General features: G+C 49.4%; 1 long non-coding RNA gene across 1 annotated transcript; it reads right to left on the bottom strand.

Annotated features, from left to right (window-relative positions):
• Positions 1-11,683: 11,683 nt before the first annotated feature.
• Positions 11,684-12,206, bottom strand: LOC120996348. Its single transcript, XR_005777759.1, has 3 exons — positions 12,162-12,206; positions 11,902-12,068; positions 11,684-11,711 (listed from the first exon to the last, which is right to left on the bottom strand). It is a non-coding gene; the product is annotated as an uncharacterized LOC120996348 (long non-coding RNA).
• Positions 12,207-15,344: the final 3,138 nt, after the last annotated feature.

The following is a 15,344-nucleotide window of genomic DNA, read 5'->3' as shown; positions in this document are numbered from 1 at the left end:
TACAAAGTTGGACTGTTAAGTAAAGCAACGTTTGGTTCACTATACCACCTGTGTACCTCACTTATTCCAACTATAAATCGGTGTTACAGGCACTGGCGTCACGAATCCAAAAGGGACCTTGCTTCAGGCACTCAAAATACCTGTAACATCCAGGGCACCTCATCCACCATCAGGCCTGGTCCCTACATACCGAGTGTGCCCCAGAGGAACTGTGTCTACCTCTCCTTCACTGCCGCATGCCTGCCCAGGGTTCTCCAATACAGTGAGCAACCCTCGATTGCCCATAACCGTGACCTCACTTCGCTATACCCTGCAGGTCCGGCGTGCTGCAAGGGGAGGCCGGTCATGAAGAGGGTTTTGGGTGTGAGGGGACAGGTGAGTTAAGGGTTAAGGTGCAGAGGTAGGAAGTTAGAAAGGGCGGGAGTAGTCATGAGAACGAGGGGGAGGGGCTGCTGGTCAGAGTGAGGAGGAGGCGGGGGGCAGAGGCATTCGGCCAGGGAAAGCAAACGGAGCAGGATCATGTCAGCGCTGCCGTTATCAGTGGAAGAGATGCTGGAGATACTGCGCAGGGAGGCGGAGGTGCGGGGGCCTGGCTGGTTGCAGGAGCAGGTGGGTGCGTGCGTTATTGCCCCTGCTTCTGCAGATACCCCCACTGTACGGGCTGTCAGGCCGCGGCGGGGTGTCCCACCGGCGCGCCTTAGTCCTGAAAGCACCCCCAGGGTCCGGCGCCGAGTAGAGAGCCCCTCCAGGGACCCTCCGCGGCGGAGAGGCTCTGCTCAGCCTTCAGCAGGGCGCTCTCGTCGCGGGAGGAATCCCAGTACACAGCGGGGCCCAGAGCAGAGTGGGACGCCCCTTCCCCCACTCTCACCTGCTAGTCTTCAGGATACAGGACCAGGAACGGTCGACCGGCCCAGTCCAGGTCCTAGAGGGCGGTCTACTCAGCGGTGTGAGGAGATCCATATGCTTCGGGTTGCGCAGAGTGAGCGAGAAGAGCTGTGCAGGCCCAGTGAAGTTTCGTGTGGAGCGGGAGCAGCGTCTTCGTGCCAGAGGCCGGTCAGCATTATACAGCGGGCAGTACAAGTCGTCCGGGAGGAGTCGCCTTCAACGTCCAGGAGGAGCGCCGAAGTTGAGGCTGAGCAGCGGGAGTCAGGACTTGCGGCAGTGGGAATCACAGCGCCCGTGGTGCCTGGTGAGATTAATTGGGGTCCCTTATTAGCGCAGGTTGGGGGTGGGGTGGCCATGGGTGATTTAGGAAAAGGTTTGGGGCAGTTGCTGGGGGGGTCTGGCGGGGTGGTTGGCTAGTTTGGGGTCCGTGGGCGGGTCGCCATTACCGGCGTGGGGGGTGTTGTCGGGACCGGTAGCCGGGTCGAGTGGGGGGTCGGTGTCTGTGGAGACTCAAGTGGGGGGTGAGGAAGAGGGGCAGAGGTTGGATGATAGAGCGCGTGGGGAGGTGTATGTGTGCTTTGAGGGCCCTTTGGGGGCCCATTTGAAGCAGGAGGTGAAAGAAAAAATCTGGAAAGGGGAATATGTTGAAATTTTTTCCTTGCTTCCTTTGGAGCGGTTTAATTTGGATAGGGGTAAGAAGGATGAGGGAAAGAAAGAGGAGGAAGAGAAGCGGCGGCATAGGTTGATCCCCCGCACATTTGCTAATTGGCTGCAAGCGTTTGCCATATTAGCAAGTGTCATTGGGGAGAGGTCTCCGGAATGTTGTTCGGCGTTATTCTGTTACCAGGATGCGATAGGTGAGGCATATCGGGTATACGGCGGTGTGGGGTGGCTCCGTTACGATGAGCAGTTTCGGCAGCGTAAGGCGGTTATGTCAGATATACGGTGGGACCACAAAGACATCAGGTTGTGGTTGAAGGTGACGGCACCGCCTAGGGCTGGGCAATCCTTTCGGGCTGAGCCCGGGGGATCGTCCCCGGGGGCATTGGCAGCAGCGTCAGCAAAAGGGTTATGTTTCCTCTTTAATGAAGGGAGCTGCAGATTTGGAGCTAAGTGCAAACTCAAGCATGAATGCTCAGGGTGTGGAGGGTCGCATGAGGCTAGCCGTTGCTTTAGAGGGTGGAGACAGACGGGGGGGATGGTGTTGGAAAGGGGCCGGACACCGGTGCAGGTGGAAAGGATGCAGGAATTTCTAGATAGGTACCCGGACCGGGCGGCGGCCAGGCTATTGGGTGATGGATTTAGATTTGGTTTTCGCATCCCGGCAGAGGTAACGGCGGGGCCTGTGGTTCATAAGAATCTTAGGTCTGCGCTTGATCATGCGGATGTGGTGACCGAGAAGTTAAATAGGGAGGTTGAGTTGGGGTGGATGGCTGGCCCGTTTAGTGCGCCACCGCTTCCGAACCTTAGAGTGTCTCCGTTAGGGGTGGTGCCTAAGAAGGAGCCGAACAAGTTTCGGCTCATTCATCACTTGTCTTACCCGAAAGGTGTGTCGGTCAATGATGGTATAGATCCTGAATTGTGTTCGGTGGTGTATACGTCATTTGATGCGGCTGTTAGGTGGGTGAGACGGTGTGGGCAGGGGGCGTTGTTGGCAAAAGTTGATATTGAAGCAGCTTTTCGGCTGCTTCCGGTTCATGTGGAGAGCATGGGTTTGTTGGGGTGTTATTGGGGGGGGGGGGGGAGTATTTTGTGGATAGGTGTTTGCCTATGGGGTGCTCTCTCTCTTGTGCGTATTTTGAGACGTTCAGCTGGTTTTTGAAGTGGGTGGTGGTAGATGTTTCGGGTTGTGCATCGGTTATTCACTATTTGGATGACTTTTTGTGTTTGGGGCCTGCGAATTCTCGGGTATGTTCTTTGTTGTTGCACACGGTTCAGTCAGTTTCTGCGCGTTTTGGCGTGCCGTTAGCGATGGAGAAGACGGTGGGTCCAGTTACTGAATTGTGTTTCCTGGGGATTGTTATAGACACAGAGAGGATGGAGTGTAGGCTTCCTATGGACAAGGTGCTGGATTTGAGGCGCGAAATCGATCAGGCCATAGTGAGGGAGAAGATTAGGTTGAGGGAGCTGCAGTCATTATTAGGGAAGCTTAATTTTGCATGTCAGATTATGCCGATGGGCAGGATTTTTTGTAGAAGGCTGGCTGCCGCTACAGCGGGTGTGTCTGCGCCTTATCACTTTATTAGGTTGCGAAAAGAGTTGAAAGGTGACTTAAGGGTTTGGGCAGAATTTTTAGGTCATTATAATGGGAGGACGTTAGTTATGGAGGAAGTTTGTGATGTTGCAGATCTTGAATTGTATACGGACGCGTCGGGGGGTGTGGGTTTTGGCGCTTATTGTCAAGGGCAGTGGTATGCGGGCGGTTGGCCAGAGTCGTGGGTGGAGCGCGGTTGGGTGACGAATATTGCACTGTTAGAGTTGTTTCCTATTGTTATGGCGGTGGTGTTGTGGGGGGATAGGTTTGAGAATAGGAAGGTGCGCTTTAATTGTGATAATTTGGGGGTTGTTCAGGCTATTAACAGTTTATCAGCATCCTCCCCTCCGGTGGTTAAGCTTTTACAGTTTTTGGTGTTACGGTGTTTGTCGATTAACGTTTGGGTGGTGGCGAAGCATGTGGCTGGAGTGACTAATTCTGTGGCGGACTCTCTTTCTCGTTTACAGTGGGAGCGGTTCCGGCTTCTTGTGCCAGAAGCGGAGTTGGAGGGCCTGGAGTGTCCGTCATGACTGTGGGGGATCTTGGAGGAGAGGTGATGGGGTTGCTTAGGGATTCGCTAAGCCCTGGTACGTGGAGGGAGTATGGAAAGGCATGGGAAATCTGGGAGAAGTGGATTGGGGATTGGGGTGCAGGGGGGATGATGGGGGGGGGGGGTTAAGCTGGTTATGTTATTGGGGCATTTAAAAGGTGAGGGTTGGTCAGTGTCCAAATTGAATCGGTTGATTGCAGGTGTAGCCTTTGGTTTTCGGCTGCGGGGATTGGTGGATTTAACAAAATGTTTTTTAGTGAGGCAGGTTATGAAAGGCTGGCGCAGAGGGCGGGTAGGGTGATGGATAGGAGGAGACCGGTGTCTTTTGAGCTATTGGTTCAGATGGGTGAGAAGTTGAGCGTGGTGTGTAGCTCAGGATGGGAGCTGGGGTTGTTTAGGGCGGCATTTGCGTTAGCATTTTTTGGGGCTTTCAGATTGGGTGAGTTGGTGAGTGGCAGTGTTAGTCGTGCGGGGGGGTTGATTAGTGAGGTTGTGGAGATTGGGGAGGACAGGGTCATTGTGCGGATTCGTAGGTCTAAGACTGATCAAGAGGGCAGAGGTCAACAGTTTACTTTGTTTGCTGTTGCGGGTTGTGGTATGTGCCCTGTTCTGTGTTTGAGGAGGTATTGGTCTGGCAGGGAGAAGGATTCGTTGCCATTTTTTCGTCATGAGGATGGTTCGTTTCTGTCGAGATTTCAATTCTTGGCGGTGTTTAAAAAATGTTTGAGGTTTTTGGGGGTGCATGATACAGAGTATTCTGGTCATTCGTTCAGAGGCGGCAAGATTGGGGGTTAGTGATGAGGCAATTATGAGGATCGGGCGTTGGGAGTCGGCGCGATTTCGATCCTATGTTAGGCTGGGTCTTCTGTAATTGTGGATCAATGGTTGGGGCGTTGTGTTAATTTTGTTTTTGTTTGCTTGCAGGTTTGCCGGTGGCCTTGGTCTGGATTTTAGGACATTCCTATGTTTTCTGGGGGGCGATTAGAGCAGATGTTAGGCCAGCTGGGAGTGAGTTCGGAGGTTGCTACGGTTAGGTGGTTAGGGGTTAGAGGAATGTTGTGGGGGGGGGGGGTTTTGCGGGAGGTTCAGCGGTTTGCGCGTTTAGACAGGCCTCCGGATGTGTTGGTGCTTCATGTGGGGGGCAATGACTTGGGGAGGCGGCCATTTAGGGAGTTGGTGAGAGATGTGAAGTTTGATCTGCTGAGGATTTGGGCGCTATTTCCGGGTGTTGTTACAGTGTGGTCTGATATTGTACCGCGTAAGTCTTGGAGGGAGGCTAGGTCTGTGGAGCGCATTAATAAAGCCCGGATAAAGGTGAATAGGGCAGTGGGCAGGTTTATGGCACGGAATGGGGCTGAGGCGGTACGTCATGAGGAGTTGGAAAGAGGAGTTGGTGCATTTTGGAGAGCAGATGGGGTGCATTTGAATGCGGTGGGGACTGATTTGTGGTCTTTGGGGATCCAGAATGGAGTGGAGATAGCGTTACGGATGTGGAGGGACGCGCAGGCTTGAGGAGGTCAAGTTGCGCGTTCTTGGAGGCGGGGGAGGTCCTGGAAGTGGAAAATATGGTGGTATCTGAGGATGGGAGGGCCCCGCGGTAGGGGCTGGACTCTCATGGAGGAGCCGGTACTAACAAACTAGGCGTCCATCAGTTGCTGCCTCCGAGCTGGGTTCAACGGCTGGGGGCAAGATGGAGTCGCAGGTTTGTTACGGTGTTTATGAGGTTATTGGGGCTTCTAGGACCTCCCTCGTCATTGGTTAATTTATTAAGTTATGTTATGTATTTATTTAATAAACGGCTGCTGTGGCCGATTAAATCCAAGCAGTGGTGTTGTGTGTTCATTTATATAGGGCTGGGAAGGAGTGACATATTATGTGGGGATAAGGGACCGAACATATAGCCAATTCCCTCTTCATGCCTCCTCCTCAACTGGTCTCCACTCCAGTCCTGCCAGTGCCACTCCAGTCTGCTGTGACTAGTGTCGTGACTCGTGTGCTCTAAAAAAAAGTAAGTGAAAGAAAGTGAGAACTTAGGATTTCTGAGATACTTGATCTGAATTCTGGAGTTAAAAAGAGCTGCCTGCAGAGTGGGGCCCCCAAGAGAAGCAAGGGGCGCCCTCCTCATCATTGCAGGTCTGCAGGCAGCTCTTTTTAACTTCAGAATTCAGATCATCAGACTCTCACTAATTACAAATTTACAGCACACACCCTGGCCTGTCGTGTCCACCATCAGACAGGGGAGGGAAGAAACCCCAGAACTAGAGTGTGCCCCCCAACTTGGGGGGGCACACTAACAGTCTAGTTCTGGGGTTTCTTTTCTTCCCTCCCCTGTCTGATGGTGGACACGACAGGCCAGGGTGTGTGCTGTAATTAGTAAGTGAGAGTCTGATGATCTGAAGTTAAAAAGAGATGCTAGCAGTGATAAGGAGGGTGCCCCTTCCTTCTTTTGGGGGGCACACTGTAGTTCTGGTGTCCCCCCCCCCCCCCCCCTTATATAACAGACTAAGGGTACTTTTACACTTGTGGCAGGACGGATCCGGCAGGCTGTTCAGCCTGTCGGATCCGTCCTGCCGCTATTTCGCTGGACCGCTGCTCCGTCCCCATTGACTATAATGGGTATGGGGGGCGGAGCTCCGGCGCAGCACTGCGCGGTGAGAGGCCACCGGATGAAAAAGTCGGACTTGCAGTACTTTTCGGCCGCCAGCCTTTCACCGCACACTGCCACGCTGCACCAGAGCTCCGTCCCCGTTCCCATTATAGTCAATGGGGATGGAGTGGCGGCAAGGCGAAATAGCGGCAGGACGGATCCAACAGGCTGAACAGCCTGTCGGATCCGTCCTGCCGCAAGTGTGAAACTACCCTAAGTTCTGCTCCTTATTGAAGGTTGCTGTACTCGCAGTAGATGGTTCCACTGTGGGCGGTCTGGTGGTGGCAGAGGCACTACTGTGGCAGGCACAAGGCTAGTCTGGACTGGGAGTCTGATGGGACTGACTTGTAAAAGTTAAATGAGAGAGAAAAGTCTGAGTGCACTCAGACTTTTCTCTCTCATCTAACTGAAGACGCATGGTAAGGCCCCATTCACACATCCGTAAGTGTTTTGTGGATCCGCAAAACACTGACATCAGTAATGTGCGATCCGTAATTTGCGGACCGCACATTGCCGACACTGCATAGAATATGCCTACTTTTGTCCGCAGTTGCGGACAATAGTAGGACATGTTCTATTTTTTTTCGGGAACGGAATTGCGGACCCGGAAGTGCGGGTCCGCAACCCCGTGTCCAGGCTGCACATCGTGCGGCTCCATAGAAATTAATGGGTCCGCAATTCCGTTCAGCAAAATGCGGAACAGAATTGCGGACGTGTGAATGGGGCCTTATTGGTAGGTGCCAGACCAGATGTGACAACTCCAGACCCCAGAATCTGCTCTGCACCCCTATAGTATATGAAGTGGCACTGCCTTGGGGTGCCCCATTACAGGACCAATGATCCAGCTTCCAGCCCGTTACTCTCCTGGGGCAGAGGGCTGGTCTGGTGGTGGCAGGCAGTACTGTGGGACTTGTAAAAGTTACTCTGGAGTCCGGATTAATTGGGTCCTGGATCATGGTCCTGTAATGGGGCACTCCACCTACCATGTCGTCTTATGCAACTGCGGCCTATGGCGGTTGATATAAGTGGTTCCGCAGATTGTGTGCGGACCACAAATACAAATGTTTGAATGAGGGAGGCCTTACAAATAGAAAATCCACATGAATTTCTGTCCGGATTTCTGTGTTTTCTGCACTAATTCCACGTGTTACTTTCTGTTTTTTGTTGCAGATTTTCGTGGATCTCAGACAAACGTTGAAAATGGTGAAAACAGCACAAAGAATTGGCTGCAGATTTCACAATCCAGGTGAATTACCGCTCAGAAATAAAAAGAAAATTGTACAATTGCAAAGAGCAGGACACTGGGTCAGTGGGAATGCTTTGCAGTGGGTCAGTTTATATGTGTATAAGTTCGTGACGCCAGTTGCAGCTTGCGCAGGTACTGTAGCAGGGCCCTTTAAGATGTTATGAGCTCACGTACCAGGTGAGGAATGCCAGAGGGGGATAATGTCTCTGTATAGTAGATATGGTAGTTTCAACGGTGTCTCCTACCTGTGGTACGGCTGGACTCCTGTATCCTGGCTCACATGCAACAAAATTGAGTGTGGTTAATAGGAGTAACTGAGGAATGATGGGATTCTACACAGATAATAGGGTCCAACTTGTCTTTACTTGGTGGTATGATATGCAGCTTTGATCCATACAAGTTACAGCGTTAGTCTAGAGTCCCAGCAGGTTTTGGCAATATGTGGCAGGAATTTATATGTATTCTGCATCTGATCATACGCCTATTAGAATCTAGCAGTTATCTATCTTCTGCTCTGTCTTTAGTCTGCTTAGTTTGGGTCTGACTAGCTGGTGAGGTAATTATCTTCTCTTTGTCTTAGGATCTTCACTTGCAGGACTGCTCGCAGGGTATGGTGGTTTCTTCCTGGAGATCTATACGTCTTGTGAAGGGCTGCTTTCCTGGTCTACCAGCTGAGGTAAGGGACTCAGGCTGGGAAGGTTGATCTGGGGCCTCAGCCGAGGCTTGGATCCTTGGTTGGGGTCCCTGTTTCTGGGAGCTCCTACTAACACAGCCTACCCCAGCAGGGGGGTGGCTCACACTGCCTAGAACTTTCCTTCCTCCCCCTGAAGTAGGATGTGGGAACATTCCACTCCTCCTCAGAAAGGGGGGGAGCTAGCCTGGAATGGTCTATTCCAGTCTAGATATATTAACTAACCATGGTCTGCTTACATATTGCTGCCACCTACTGGTGTACATTGAGAATTACAGCAAATATACAATACAGGCCTAGAAAATGCACATTATGAAGAGAGCGATGCAAACTTATACCAGATGACAATATGCATATACCTAACATGTTGTAGCGAAGAGTTTAGTGACCTACTTCAGGATGTTACACAATCGGTTTGGAAAATATTATTTACTTTGCTTAGGCCTCTTTCACATTTGCGTTGTTGGGATCCGGCGTGCACTTCCGTTGCCGGAGGTGCCTGCCCGATCCGGAAAAACGCAAGTCTACTGAAAGCATTTGAAGACGGAGCCGTCTTCAAAATGCTTTCAGTGTTACTATGGCACCCAGGACGCTATTAAAGTCCTGGATGCCATAGTAGGAGCGGGGAGCGGGGGAGCAGTATACTTACAGTCCGTGCGGCTCCCGGGGCGCTCCAGAATGACGTCAGAGCGCCCCATGCGCATGGATGACGTGATCCATGTGATCACGTGATCCATGCGCTTGGGGCGCCCTGATGTCACTCTGGAGCGCCCGGGGAACCGCACGGACGGTAAGTATACCGCTCCCCCGCTCCCCGCTACACTTTACCATGGCTGCCAGGACTTTAGCGTTCCGGCAGCCATGGTAACCACTCTGAAAAAGCTAAATGTCGGGTCTGGCAATGCGCCGAAACGACGTTTAGCTTAAGGCCGGATCCGGATCAATGCCTTTCAATGGGCATTAATCCCGGATCCAGCCTTGCGGCAAGTCTTCAGGATTTTTGGCCGGAGCAAAAAGCGCAGCATGCTGCGGTATTTTCTCCGGCAAAAAACGTTCCGTTCCGGAACTGAAGACATCCTAATGCATCCTGAACGGATTTCTCTCCATTCAGAATGCATTAGGATAAAACTGATCAGGATTCTTCCGGCATAGAGCCCCGACGACGGAACTCTATGCCGGAAGAAAAGAACGCAGGTGTGAAAGAGCCCTTATAAGGTAGGGGGTATGTCCATGTGCTGAAACGTCTTAATTGGCTGTCCTGTACCACCTGATGGATGTGTCATGGGTAAAAGTTCTTCACAATGTAAAAGAATATGGGGGGCGCGAATATCTCCATATATTTGCATGTTTGGCGAATTGCGAAACACGCAAACTTCGCCGCGAAACGACCGCCCAGGCGAACCGCACGGCAATCTCTAGTCACCATATGTTGCTGCTGGTAAGGCATGGTGCACCCCAATGGGAAATAACTCCAGAGAGTCAATGTTTGCAGTAAACCAGTGTGCTTCTTTACTGGAGGAACTCAGTACAAGTCAACACATGCAACGCACAGAACTGACTTCTTCGGTCTGAGACTTGAGTTAGCTGTCCGTCCGTCCCCCCGTCCCCCCGCTCCTCTCTGTCTCTCTCAGGGTTTGTGGCTCAGTCGTCAAGCCGGTTCTCTGAAGTCCTGGATCCTGTTTGTGGGGGATTGGGAACTATATATTCACAAATTCACCTTCGGATTTACTTGGTTTTCGGGAGACGCTGTACGGATTTACTCAGCTGGAGTGTAAAATATCCGTAACACTGAGGATACTGGATTTCTGTGTAACATCAGCTGGTCCATTGCAAGTATGACCTGTCCTGAACTGTTTGCATTTTAATTCTTCAGTAAAGAAACCTGTTAGGCTGGTGGTCTGAGTCCACCGCTGTCCTGCTGTCCCGCGCAGGTGCAGGCGTTGCTCCGCACTCCCTTTGTGTATTGGGTCTAGTACTCTGGGAACTTCGTTTCAGCACTGCCATAGTAAATCCTTCCCTTTTGCTCCCTGTCCAGCTGATGACTAAGGAGCTGATCAGCCTCCCTATTTAGCTGGGCTTTGGATCCACCCTCTTGCCCGAGCTTTGAGGTTTTCTAGTCTCTAGTAACCAGTGAAGGTGTAATCTTTTATATGACTACCTCTGCACTGTACTTTGACTGTTTACAAACCAGGGCAGACAGAACAGGGATCAAGCTGAGGTTAGGTGGCGTAGCCTATCTAACCTAAACGTTTATTTTTGTCTGCCGGTTTCTGAAAGTTTTTACGCTTTTTATTTAATGCTCTGATTTCAATGCTTCATCATGGGCTATAAAAGGGACAGACTGAGCAGAAACATCAGCTAAAAACTCGCATGGCTGATTTTAATATGGGAATGGATACTATAACCTCCTCTCTAGGGGTTTTATTTCTCAGATGGTTTTCCAATTTATTCAACTATAAGTACACAGTTCATCATGCCATGTCTTGACATGGATATCCAAGAAATGGCTTGAATATGTGGGCAGGGAGTCTGGGCCTTACAGCCTGTTTTAGACTCTGGGCAAACAAGACAGATTTGTAGCAGATCTTTTCCATGCAGCTTCTACACTGAACATCAGTAACAAAATACAATTCAACGCATGCAACTGGGGAGTACCACCTAAAAAAGACAACATCTAATGAAAGTGCCTTCAGATTTCCCCCAACTACAGGATAAATAGCAATCCATAGTACAGTACATAGATGGCTCTTGCCCTAATATGCATGTGGGACTTGTTGGATAAAACATAAATAAGCTACAACCACATGATGGTGAATGGTACTGTTTATTGGTGGTAGATGTCCTTTTCTGTCCCTCTGTACCACTAGTGGATGGTGTGATCTCCACTGAGGGCAAAGTCTAACAAGTCGCCATTTTCTTGTCGATGTTAAGATCCATTGGCACGCAGGAAAGGAAAAACCCCCTGTGGAGGAAACCTCTAGGGAACCATGGCCTAAGGACCACCCTTCCCTTTGGGCACAAGAGGCAACTTGTCGACTAGAAGCGCTGGCGGTCAAGTCATTGATTCTTGGAAGAATCTTCATCGACTCCATAGCTTCTTGGCTGCATGCTAGACTGCAGGTCACAGCCCTCAGGTTACTTCTAGTGGCAGCTGGAAATGAAGCTGAGGAACAAGGACTGGTGTGGCACAGTACCGATGAGTAGTCAGGAGAGCAGATAGAGGTCAGAGTTTGGAATCTGAGGCTCATACAAGGACAGCAAGTGTTGGTTGGTTTTTCTGCTGTTTATGATGTCAGCAAGAGGCTCTGCTGGAACATGATGTTTTTCAGCCACTGATCTACTGGGGACATCTGTATACAGAGTGGAGCTCTTTACTTCCAGTTTTTCATCTTCCTCCAGATCCTACGGATGGTCTCTCTCACAAATCTGCCAAACGTTCTACCAAGAAAAAATTAAAACAGGTTGGAAATGAAATGAAATAGCCTTGCAAAATGGTAACCACCTTCAAGTTTGCTCTGTCCACCCATGAGCAGACTATAAGCCAGTGAATGGAATCCACACTGCACAGATTCACAGGGAATCTCCAATAATCCCCATCTGTATTCCCCTCTCAGCTACAATGACTCACCTGCGTGGTCGTATGAAAGGTTCTTTAATTGGCTTTACGACCTGCCAGTTCTCATTGGCAAATGTGAATCCACAGAACAGTTGTTGATCTCTTTCAGCCATTGGTGACTTATTGGCTTCGGTGGAGGACAGGATGTCATCGATTTTTGTCAATGTCATCACTGGTGGCTATGGAGAGAACATACCAAAAGCGGTGTTGATAAAGAAGGAACACAATGGAACTGTACTACTAGCCACATCTTCTCTGGATCATTTACTTACTGGTCCTAGTTGGAATGGTGGACGAGCTCCTGCTCCCTCTATATCTGTCCAGTTAATTTCCATGAAAAACGGATGTTCCCTGATGTTATCTACCGCTACCTGGCGACTCTCTGGTGACTTGTTTAAGAGCTGGAAAAATGTAGAATAAAGACATTCATTCCATCACACGTTGCAATGCTATCCCTGATTTTCAATGTCCTCATTTTCATAATATTTAGCCGCTGTATTACTGCTATGTGTCTTTCTACTCACCCCCACTATAAGGTCTCTAGCTTGGGGGTTGAGGCCTTTTGGGTAGGTGGGAACATCATTGATCAGTGACTTTTCGATTGTTTCAGGCAGTATACCGGCATTGAATGGATATTTGCCAGTAGCCATCTCATATATCATCACACCAGCTGAGAACCAGTCCACTGCCGTGTTGTAGGGCTTCCGTAGAAGAATCTGTGAAAACATCCAGCAGACAATAAGAGTTAGAACATTGTCCAGGCCAGCAGAAGTCATGTAGCCGTCTAGCCCTGTAGAAAGAAACAGCTCAGTAGCATGTGCAGTCGATGATTCCTCACCTCAGGAGCCATGTATCTAAGAGTTCCGGCATATTCTGAGATCTTCTTATCCCCAAAGATGTTCATCACGGCAAGACCAAAATCGGCGATCTTCAAGTGACCGGCGCTGTTCATTAAGATATTGGCTGGTTTTATGTCCCTGTGTATGATGCCTCTGGTGTGGAGAAACTGCAGCCCACAGATGATCTCAGCTGCCATAAATCTGATGGCAAAAAGAAAGAATATCAACATTTCACCCATTAAACTACCAGACTAATAATGACACAAAGCTGCATGTTCCTGACAGCAATCGTCAGTTTTATCTAATATATCCATGTTCTGTCTTACCTGGTGACTGGAATGGTGAATAGGGCGTTGGCTCTCATGAGGACACTTAGATCTCCTCCGCTAAGAAACTCCATGATGAAGAAGGCATAGTCCTATGATAAAAGACAGAAAATATGATCCAGGTTTCTAAAATATTATAGTAAAGGTCCTGCAGCCTCCTCAGTTGGGATCGGTATAGCTAACCCACTGATCAAGCCTCGATAATGGATCAGACTCTTACCTTGGTCTGGAAGGTGGCATAAGCATGGGTAAACAATGGACTCTTCCCAGTCACCTCCAGGACCTGTCGCTCAATCAGGACAGTGTCTTTAAAGTCCTGAAGCAGGACCCTCTTCTTCACCAGCTTCACTGCCAGTTGTTGTTGGCAGGCGGGATGTGTGGCCAGCATGACCTGTAGGAGACAGAGCATTAGAACTGGAAGAAAGGCCTGTCTTGCCATGAGACCTGATGAGAAGACATGAAGCGTTGACATCCCTAGAGTGATATTACTGCGACACACATGACACACATGAGGAAGAAGTCCCAAGAATTCCTAATACTCACTTTACCATAACCACCCTCTCCAAGGATTTTATGGAAGGTGAAGCTTTCCAGTCCAGTCACAAGGAATGGGGCGTCTGCTGGGATTGTCCCTGGTGGAGACAGGAGAGATACCGTAAGATTTAATATTTCTATATTTTTGCCATTACAATACAATGTAACTACATTAGGGGGTAGCAAAGAAAGGAATTCATAATCTTGGTCATAATTAGGGTTCTCCAAAAGTGGAGAATTCCATGAATTCGTACATTAGGGGGTATTGGCTCTAGGAAACTTAGATCTGCACTCACCTGACAGCTGTTCCATGTCAGTATTGTAGGACATGCTGGGTCTGTCATCAGCTTTTTCCCCCATCTCTTCTCCCCTCTTCCTCTTTCTCTGGATACTCTCCTGTATAGGGCTTCCAGGTCTTTTTGAAGCCTTGATCATTTTTTCTTTGCCGCCATCATTTGCCCTCTCCGGTGTTACTATTCTCCTCCTCTTATTTGGCGGCTGAACTCTCCTCTTTCTCTTCCTCTTCCTTTTCTTTGGAAGATTCCTGGAAGTCTCCATATTCAGCCCCTAGATGTTATGTTAGGCTGAGGAAGGTCCTGTCTGCCTTCAGCACGTTCCGGGGTGACACTTGGAACGGTTTGGCTAACAGTCCTTCTTTTCTGGTCTTGTATTTAAAAAATTTGCCAAGCACTAGAAAAAGTCGCCTTCACCAGTCAAACGATGAAGAAATATGGCTGCCGTTCAGGTTGCAGAGTTCTAAACCTAACTGTTGCATGATGTCACAAAGGGTCCTGTGACATCACCATATTCTAAAGGTCACATGACATGACAGAGGGACCTGTGGCATCATCAGCCAGGCTGACAGGCCTGCAATTATCAGCAGCTACAAAGTTCCATGCTTTTCTGCTATTTACCTATTCTCTCTATCATTTTAATCCCATTGGAAACAATATATCACCAAAGTAAAAACTTTCCTTAGTACAGTTACCTTAACAATGCAACACAAGACAATTCAAGTGTAGTCACGCTTCTTGTCAGGGGCATTGACACATTGTATCCTTTAGAATGCCTCGTAGTCATCCATTAGTTCTTATGTCGTTTACGCAAACTGCGATATTGATGGCCTATCCGACTTCTATGCAAAAGTGCAGGGCACTCCAGCTGGACCACCGGGTGGCTTTATTTACCCAGGAACAGCACTATACATACGGTTGTGGCTGTGTGTGGTACTGCAGATCAGTCCCATGCACTTGAAAGAGATTGAGCTCTGTGAGCTACAGTATGTTACGCAACCAGAACCGAATTGAAGGTGCTGTTCCTGGGTAAACAATGAAGGGGACACAGGGTCCCCTCTTTCAGTTGATTGGATCGGACAGATCGAATTTGAAATCTGCAGCATGTCAGTTTATGCTGAAGTTTTCCCCAGCGGATTTCACCCTTTTAAATGGAGAGGGAAAAGTCCTCTGGCTTTTCCATGGCAAAAGCGCACATCGTACACGTGTTTTTTGTTGCTCGTTTTGTTGCATTTTTTTAGCAGAACTGCCTGCTCCAATTTCTGGCAGGTGTGGATGTGAACGTACAATAAAAGCAAAGTGGATGAGATTTAATCAAATCCACACGCTGCAAAAAAGATTTCCACCCAGAAGAGAACATAAGGTTCTCTGCAGATTTCATCCATATAGGATGATATCCGTGGTAAATACGTAGCAAAAGCTATCTGAAATCCATGAGACCCTGCCTCTGCAGTGTCCCACTC

This window comes from Bufo bufo, chromosome 3 (genome assembly GCF_905171765.1).
Source record: "Bufo bufo chromosome 3, aBufBuf1.1, whole genome shotgun sequence".
Classification (NCBI taxonomy): Eukaryota; Metazoa; Chordata; class Amphibia; order Anura; family Bufonidae; genus Bufo; species Bufo bufo.
This window is presented reverse-complemented; position numbering and strand designations above follow the sequence as displayed.